Source organism: Euprymna scolopes, chromosome 28 (genome assembly GCF_053919585.1).
Source record: "Euprymna scolopes isolate OS-2025 chromosome 28, ASM5391958v1, whole genome shotgun sequence".
NCBI lineage: Eukaryota > Metazoa > Mollusca > Cephalopoda > Sepiida > Sepiolidae > Euprymna > Euprymna scolopes.
In genome coordinates this window covers 57,556,595-57,566,761 of record NC_136509.1, presented here as the reverse complement: position 1 = coordinate 57,566,761, position 10,167 = coordinate 57,556,595, and positions in this window count along the sequence as shown.

Sequence of the window (10,167 nt, the reverse complement as noted above, 5' to 3'; positions counted from 1 at the left end):
TCTGATCTTCTTGGCATTTACTTTTTGGGTGTAGGGTCTTTACCTATGATTCACATCAGCTACTTTCCAGCCAGCCATATGCCACAGACTAGAGGTTTCTACCTCCATCGAAATGGACGACTTCCTTCGTCCCAAAAGTGCCCTGATCGTCTCTTTCCGCATGGTTAGTCTTATCAAGTATGGCTCTGTTTTGTTATTCTATAACTATCTTATACGGGACATACCAAAGCTCATAACTAATCTTCTTGGTTGGCTTTAACTATCAAGATATACCTTTTTTCTCTCATACGGATTCACTTGGATTTCCTTGCTTGGATTCTTGAAACTTCGACGAGGATTTAGAAATATCACCCCTAACTAACACCTTTTGCGCCACAACACCTTAATTGCACACTAAATTCTATCTAATAGCCCGATTTTTTGTGATTTTTCTTTTCTCTAACCAGAGCTTCCAAGATCCAGCAGATATATCCCACATTCATGCGTCTCTAAAAAAATACAAGGTTATATCTTTCTTACGTAATCTACGGCATATTTTTGCCTGTCTCTTACTTCATTAAGCTATATGTGATTGCCTCGGGACTACCTATCATCGGTTTACTAGTCCCCTTAAGAATTTTCGTATTCTTTCCAACGCCTGTTTATTAATTAAGCCAAGGCTTACCACTTGCTTGGAGTCGTTACGTGCAACCAGCTTATTTTAAGCACTTAATTAACACAGGTTCCCAAATTTTTCGAATAGGGGCACATCTTGTGCTTATCAATCCCTACCAAGTCACTTTTCTTGGAAAAAATTATAGGATCTCTAAAAAACAAAAAAACAAAAAAACAAAAACCAAATGCTAAAAAAACCCATTTTTCTTACGGCTTATCACATCTAAAACTCTCTAAATACCCGTTTACGTAATTTTAAATTCTTGTCCCCCTTCTAAAATTCTAACTGAATCTGTAAGCCAACCATACGTCTTAAATAGTTTTATTTTCTCCTAGACTGTTTAAATCTAATGTATATTTACTAATGACCTTGAATTCCTGCTGTGAAAACAATAACTTTTACATTACAATATGGTTCAACATCAACACATTTTACACATTTTGCAACAAAACAAAACAAAAAAAAATAATAATAGAAATTCGTTACATTATACATTTCAAAAGTCCGTTGACACAAAACAAAAAAGTGTCACTTTTTCAAAGACCAGAACAATTAAAACACACTAAAAAGTCGAAAATTATTCACAATGCATAAATTTGATTTTCATTACTGCATCCTTCTTTTTTGCTATAGTGTATTTTATCTTATTTATTTATTTATTCATTCTTCCTTCTAATACTCGAGAATTTTAAATGTACTTTCGACTTTTGTCACTAAATTGTTATTTATTATGATTGACAGTTTCTCTAAACAATTCAGACATTAACACACATTTTTATGAATGACACACTGTCCTATTTTCTATTTATGTGCGGCCGTATTCAAAACATATTATCCAAATACAACAATTTTTCTCTTTTTTTATTTAGGAATGAAATATTCGTGGGTTGTTTTTTGGATTGACCGTATCTCTTTTATCATTCATTATGGCGTATCGTCCTTTTTTTCCTTTTTTTAATATTTTCTTGTAAACTTTAGTTTTCTGTGTGCGTGTGTGTTCAAATTTTTTTCTTTTTGTTCGCATTTCTGTGATCGTGTGATGTTTTTTTTTCGTGGTATTATTTATTTTTTAATTATCTTGGACCCTTTTAAAACGTTATGTTTCTTTTTTTTCCGTGGTAACCAAAGTTTTTTCTTTTTTTTTAAACCCACCCTTGCTGGGTGTTCTGGTTGCTTCCGGCTCCAAATTGTGTTTATTGTATTTAACCCAGGTTCGGTATTGCATCGTTGATGCAAATTGGTCAACGGGCATCAAATTGTGTTTTTTAAATTTATAGGTTTCATTATTATTATTATTATTACTCTTTTTCTTTTTGTTGTTATTTTGTTCGTTGTTAAGTCTTATTAAAAGTGATGCTTAGAGAGTCTTAGAGTGAGATGTTGTTGTATCTTAGAAAGAGAGAGAGAGATGTTGTTGAGAGAGATGTGTATGTAAAGACATTTTAAAACACTGATATACAAGACATATAATAACAATTTTCACTTTACCTTTTGGTAGAATTACAACACAAAGACGACGTTTATAAAAACACATGATGGGTTTATTTCTTCTCCCGACCGGTCATAGTTTTCTGAGTCAAGAATTCAAAGCTTCACATTCTAAGTTTCAAAAGTAACCGTCTCGCTTCTAGACGTTCGAATCCCAACTGCAGACTATCGTCTGTCGTCCTCAGTTTCTAACTACATCGAGAATTTCCCGTTTTCCATGACGTCATACACATGTTAAAACATGTGTCTTCTTTCACGTGTTCTGGAAATGCGTGTCCAAAACCTTTTTCCTTTGTTTACAAAAGGAATTTTAACCTATATTCCCAGTAGCCTATATTTCCAATATGTTAAAAACATGTTTATTAAATTATCCTATAGTTGCATTCCTCAATTGAATTTTCACAACAGAATTGACAACGCACATTCTTTTCTTGAAACTATTTTATTTCTAAGCTAAACAATGGTTTGTTTTCACATTCCATTTGCTAAATCTCTCTCGTAATCTCTTTCTAAACCTAAATTACGAGGTTCGAATTTCGTCTATGCTATTTCATTTTAATTTTAACTAAATCTCTCTATTTTTATACTTACATGAAAAGGGGACAGCCCTTATCATGTAACATATACACACACACACATATATATTATGCATATATATATACACATATACATATATATACATATATATATATATGCATATATATACATATATATACATATATACACATATATATATGTATACACATATATACATATATATACACATATATACGTATATATACACATATATACATACATATATACACATATATACATATATATATATATACACACATAAATATACATATAATATACACATAAATATACACATATATACATATATATACACACATATACATATATATACACACATATACATGTATATATATATATACACATATATATATGCACATATATATACACACACATATATACATATATATACACACACACATGTATATACACATATACATATATATGCATATATATACATATGTACATATATACATATATACACATATATATACATATATATGCATACATATATGCATATATATACACACACATATATACACACCTACACACACACACATATATATATATATATATATATATATATATATATATATATATATATATATATATATATGCACGTTTTGTTGAAAAGCAGAGACAACTTTTATTTGTTACTCTTACAATCCATTTTCTTTTTTGACGGACTAGTTTCCAAACAATGTGTTCGAGTGTAAAAAGAAATTTGCGAACGTTTTCTACCCCCATTGGTCATCCTCAGGCAAGTGATAAAAAATAATAAAATTAAAAAATTAAAGTTGAATGCAAAGACGATTAAAATCGTTTATAATATTGAAAATACTTAAAAGCATTAAGTGTACCATCCGTATCGTATTGAGCCTGATTAATTGTTAATTTTTTGATATGGATTAACGAGGCTTCAATAATCGGGAGGCATACATTACAATGTGAGACAGCTAAAATGGCAGTGTTTTTTATTAGTATGTCTCTAAATTCAGTTTTGGGGGTGTTGTGTGCTGTGAGGTGCTGATAAATGACACGTACATTGGCATGACTCTAGCCAGCATATCTTCCCTGTATAGCTCCATTTATCAGCACCTCAGTGGACTGCGGCATTCATGACCCACTAGCGTGTGGACTATGCTCTGGTGCCCAGCTATCTAAGTCCAAATCATGGGTAAATGACATTGTGGGTGGAAGGAGCTCCTGTAAGCCGTGGTGAATGAAGGCAATTCTTCTAGAAGAGGACAACTCTTATGAAAAATCTGTGGTCAAAGCAATTACCAGTCATTTTGCAATGGTGTGTCACTGGGTTATTGTCGCGGAGATTTAGAACCTGGCACTCGTGCCATACAAGCACTTATCACTTTAATATAACGACGTACAGATGTTACTTGGGATCTATCTTTTATCTCATCTTTTTCTATCTTATCCTCATCTGTCGTTTATTTCCATTGCAAGTCCTATGGCGATGGAGGAGTGGCAACGTGTACAGACTTGACCAGTTGGAGGGACGCAGTCACAAATCTGCAAAGAGGTGACAGGAACCCTATCTTAATATCGTTGTTGTGCCTTCACATGACAGAGGCCAACTCCACTGGGGGTTCCTGTGACTGAGCAACCCTATTCAGGGAGAGCACTGCTCACCCAATGTCTTGGGAAAGTGCTAGAAAAGGTACATCAAAAATTGTCTCACATACTGTCACTGGTTAGTCTTCTTTGCAGGAAGAAAACAAAAATGTATCTCCAAAAAGGAGTAAAATTCAATTTATGCTGTTGGAATGTAAGCACTCTTGATAAAGGGTCATCCAACCGTCCAGAGTGCAAGACAGCGCTTGTCACTACAGAACTACAGTAACTTGATATAGATATTGCTGCTCTACCAGAAACCTATCTCTCGAGAGAAGATCAAATGACAGAGGTATCATCGGGCTACACTCTCTCTTGGATTGGTAAACTGGGGGAGGGTGGTGGAGTCAGTTTTGCAATTAAAACATCCTTGGTTGATACTATGGAATTTCCTTCCAGTATCTGTGACCGCATCATGAAACCTTGTGTTCCTCACACTACAGATTCATTACTACTCTTTCAGTCTATGCACCAACCCTTCAAGCGGATGAAGATATCTTGTTTTTCATTAATTGGTGTAGATGTGGAGCACAGAGACTCGTAGAAACACTTGTTATTCTTGGTGATTTCAATGCCCGTGTTGGGAAAGACTATGAGACCTGGAATGCTCTTGGCCGCTATGGTATCGGTACTATGAATGCTAATGGCCTTAACTTACTAGAGCTGTGTTCCAAATTTAATTTTGGTATCTGTAACACGTTTTTCGCCAATAAACTGAAGCACAAAGCTACTTGGATACATCCACGTTCAAAGCATGGTTACCTACTTGACGTCATCATAACTCGAAAACGCGACCCTTGAGATGCATATACTGTTGGTGTCATACACAGTGCTGAATGTGACACCAATCACAAGTTGGTGAGAGGAAAGTTTAATCTACGAATCCGTAAGAAAGTTTGTCACAGTGGTGTTAAAGTGCCTAGCTGTATTGATGTCACTAAGATAAAGTCGCCTGAAGTTCAAAAGCTTGATAATCTTGCATTTGATGGTACATGGGTGAATTTCAAGACTCAGGTTTATTCTGTTGGTGCTGAAGTTCTTGGCTTCAAAAGGGATAAGAACAGGGACTGGTTTGACGGCAACAATCTTGAAATTAATCAGTTGCTGATGAATAAACAGGCAATTTATGAATCTTTACTTCGTGAAGATCATTCTGATCATACAACTAATTTATGACAATACAAAGAGGTCAAAGCCACATTACAACGTGAGCTAAGAAAAATGAAAAACCAATGGTGGATGAATATAACAGAGCAGATCCAAAATGCGTTTGACACAAAAAATTCAGAGGAATTTTATGGACTCCTGCACCAAGTATTTGGTCCTCCTACCTCTTCAATATCTCCCCTGATGTCGAAAGATCGTTCTGTTGTCATTAAGAATCCAGAAAAGATGGCAGGAGCACTTTACTGATGTGTTTCACGATCCCTCAGCAGTAGATACTGATGCAATTGATAGCCTACTACAATGTGATATCATATTCAGAATGGATCGTTTGCCTAGTCTGGATGAGGTACAGTTGGTTATCGCACAAATCAGTGGTGGCAAGACACCTAGTTTGGATGGTGTGTCGGTGGAACTTCTTAAGATTGAAGGTATGAATATTGCTAATGCTATCCTTGGTTTTGTTGGGGAAATCTGGCAGGTGCTCCTGTTTCATATGATTGGATTAATGGTGTCTTGGTGACCCTATTTAAAGGAAAGGGACAGAAGAATGTTTGTGACCACTACTGTGAGATCACACTTTTGGAAAGTTCTCGCACGACTTCTATTAAACAGGTTACTGGAGGATGTTTGTCCTAATGCTATTCCAGAGTCACAAAGTGGCTTTAGGTCTGGCAGAGGAACTATGGATATGATTTTTCAGCCCGCCAAGTCTAGGAGAAATGCATTGAACAACAGATACCACTGTATCAAGTGTTTGTGGATCTAACCAAAGCATTTGACACCGTTAGCAGGGATGCTCACTCGTTAATCTTAGAGAAAGTAGAGTGTCCTCCAACCTTTGTTAAAATATTCAAGGAACTGCACAGGGACATGAAAGCTCGAGTCTCGTTTAATGGAAAATTGTCTGATGGAAATCCCAGTTGACATTGGTGTCAAAGGAGGTGATATTCCTGTCCCTACTCTTTTCTCTATATATTTTGCTGCTCTACTTGCTCATGCGTTTCAAGATTGCTATCGCAAGGGTGTCATGTTAAAGTTTCGAACTACAGGTCGCATTTTTAATCTTAGAAGATTTAATGCCAGAACCAAGCTGCATCATGTCTTGGTCAAGGAGTTACTGTATGCAGACGATGCTGTTTTTTTTTGTCGCACACTGAGACTGATATGCAGCATATAATGGATAGCTTTGCTGACTCCTGTACAGTCTGTCTAAAACAAAGGTAATGTTCACTCCTGCACTGGGCCAGTCATACATGGAGCTGAACATCATGGTCTCTGGTGCTAGACTAGAAGTAGTTGATTTGTTTAACTACCTTGGTAGTTCACTGTCGAGGGATGGCTCTCTCAACACTGAATTCCGCAGACGAATTCAGAAGGCATCTGTAGTTTTAGGAAGATTGGAGAAGAGAGTGTGGTCTATCGTGGCATCACAGACAGGACTAGGATCTGCGTTTACAAGACTTTTGCGCTAACCACACTGTTGTATTCATAGTAGACATGGACATTGCATCCAAGGCATGTTAAATGGCTTGAACGATTTCATCAAAAATGCTTGAACGTATCTTAAACATCAAGTGGCAAGCACAAGTACCCGATACTGAAGACCTTGTGAGAGCATGTTGGTCTAATGTTGAGACCCTTATAATCAGTTGACTTGGAAGGGATTGTCAATAATTCAAATGATCTTCTAGTTGTGGGAAAAGGTAAAACCGTGGAAGATGCACTGATAGATCATGACATAAAGCTTAGGAAACTGTTGCAGAGATATTGTGAATGTGGGATGCGACTGACTAAATGCAGAAAAAATGAATATGCAACAAACATCTACATCATTTCTGGGACATCATTTATTGGGATAACTAGTGAGGGTTTATATTCTGAAAAGTAAAGGCCATAAGAGATATGCCCTGCCCAACCGACATAAAGGAGGTGCAACGATTGAGAGGATTTGTGAATTATCTGGCAAAGTTTTTTCATCACATGATGGCTCCAATTCACAATTTAACAAAGCTGTGCCATGAAGTGAAGCTGTGTCACAAGTCCATGAAGAGGCTTCTGAGAAAATCCAAAAACTGGTGAGTGAAGTATTGCGATTCTATAACCACAAAAAAAAAAAGCAAAAAAAAAAAAAAAAACTGTTAGCAGTAGTATACGCCTGTGAACGGTTTCAACTGTATACGTTTGGTCAACAGATCACAGTGCTGACCGATCATAGGCTATTGAAAGCAATAATGAAAAAAGAATTGGGGAAATGCCCAAAGCGACTGCAAAATATGTTGATGCGATTGCAAGTTTACAATGTTATAGTTCTGTACCATCTTGGCAAGAATATGTTCCTTGCAAGTACACTATCAAGGGCAACATCCATGGATGGAGTGAATATATGATGTCACAGAAACTGAGTATGTTTCTGTGACAGTGAGAAAGGCTGCTTGAATTGCATTCAGTCACAAAGGAAGACAGAAGCATGCAGCTGTTGCAGTGGGTAATTGTGGAAGAATGGTCAGAAGATAAAGTACATCTTGACCTAGAGGTGAGACCTTATTTTCACATGTAGAAGGAAATAGTTGTAAAAAATGGGTTAATTTTCAGGAGAAAAACCTAGTCGTGGTCCTGTAATGTTGCAATCTGAAGAAAAATATATTTTTTTGATTTGTTTTCATTTTTATAAAATCAACAATGTAACGAAGAAGAAAAAAAATAATAAGGAGGATGAATTATATTAAAGGATGAGAAATGAAAGTTATTCAAAGCTCTTAATTGCAAGACACAACGTAGAAATAGAAAGTTCTTATCGCTGTGAAAATGCAAGTCGCCATGTGCGCCGATGCGTGCCAATTTTAAAGTTACTAGAGGTTCAAACTGAAGATTTTGAAAGAAAATAATAATTCAACAAGTTTTTCAAACAATTGATAAAAGACAAGATTAACCAAAGAAGAAAGAGAACTCCCGATCAATCTTTTATTCCGTATGAATAATGTTCCTAGATGATCGATTTGAAAATACACAATGACGTCATTTGTTACTCTTTTTCTTTCTCTCTTTTTTCTTTCTTTTTTTTTCTTCAACGAATGGAAAATCCATGAGTTGCGAATAACGACTTTATGCCGTTCCTTGGTTCCAATGAGAGCCTTATGTCTTCCTGGAATGTACCGAATCCATGGCTCTCAAGTAATGGCCTTGTGTTGTTTTCTGCCCTCGTGGAGAATCACATAAAGAAATGTGCTCCTAATCTCTGTTCTTTTCGTTCAAAAATAAGACGTTTTCCAATTTCGGTAAAGCATTGAGTAAAGTTACTTTTTTGTTTTGATTTTTGCAAAACTGCATCTCTAGGTGTGTCAGAAATTTCGTGAAAAATACTGAATAATTCCACCCCATCTTTCCATTTTTATAAAAGAAAGTTTTTAAACTTCGGACTTTACAGGTAAATTTCTAAAAAACACTACTTTTTTTTTGTTTTAAATTTGAATATATTATTTATTGACCTTTTCTCTTCAATTTGTGATATATAAAACTTTGGTGAGTAAATTAATTATTTACTTTTTAATAGACACTTGAAAATGGGGGGGGGGGGCGTGAATAAAAAAAAAACGTTTGTCTAAAATATTATATTCGGTTTATTGGAAAGAGCATAAAATTTCACATTGACCCTGAAAATATCGTAAAAATAGAATCAATAGAAAAAGTTTGATAAATTTTTAAAGTTTAAAAATTGAAAAATAGTGAGTTCGTAAAATTCATTACTATTTAAAAAAATATTTCTATTACTTTTAAAACAACTTTAATAGTTTATTTTGGAAGTATAATCCATAAAGAAAATAAACAACCCACTTTTAAAAGAGAAATTACGAGTTTTTTTTATATTTTATTCGCAGTTTCGTGTTAGGGGTGTCAAAAATTCCTACAAAAATTCTGATACTGCATCTCTTATTTTCACTTCAGTCCTTTTTTTTTTTTTTTTTACAAAAAGATTCTTTGTTATCTTTATCACAGATTCCACTTTTCCATTTACCTTGCTATTGTAAGGACTGACAGGTGTGTGTGTGTGTGTGTGTGTGTGAAACATCACTTTCTTGAAAAGGTGGACAATTCCTGGCTACTGAACTGGGGTCCATTATCAATGACCACCTGATCTGATATGCGATGTCATACAAAATAGTGTTTAAGTTTAGTGATAACCGTCTTTGCCTGTGTAGTATGAAGATGATCAATTTCCCAAAAGTTGCTTATGCAATCAGCTGTGCAAAGATAGTGCCTATGTGCAAACTTGAAGAGATCTACTCCTACTCGCAGGGATCTCATGGATCATTAAGGGCTCTGCCGGATAGGCTACCTCATATTTTCTACATGTGGGAAATTTTGAAACATAAAACATAAACAGAAGATTGTCTCAAACTCATTTGATTTTAACAATCGCTATTCGCACATTGTTTTCACACCTGTGCCCACACATGCACAAAAACTAATTTGATTGGTCTAATCATTAAATGTTTGAGTTAAAAAAAGAATGATTTTTCAGATCGCCAAGTTCATCGCGCTGAAGCACACATAACAAAAATCTGCCCTGTTCCCTTTTCGACGTTATCGCAAACAAGCTTTCTTCAACTGACACCAGATTGCAAAGTACACCGTGTCGTCCCGATTGAAGAAATGCT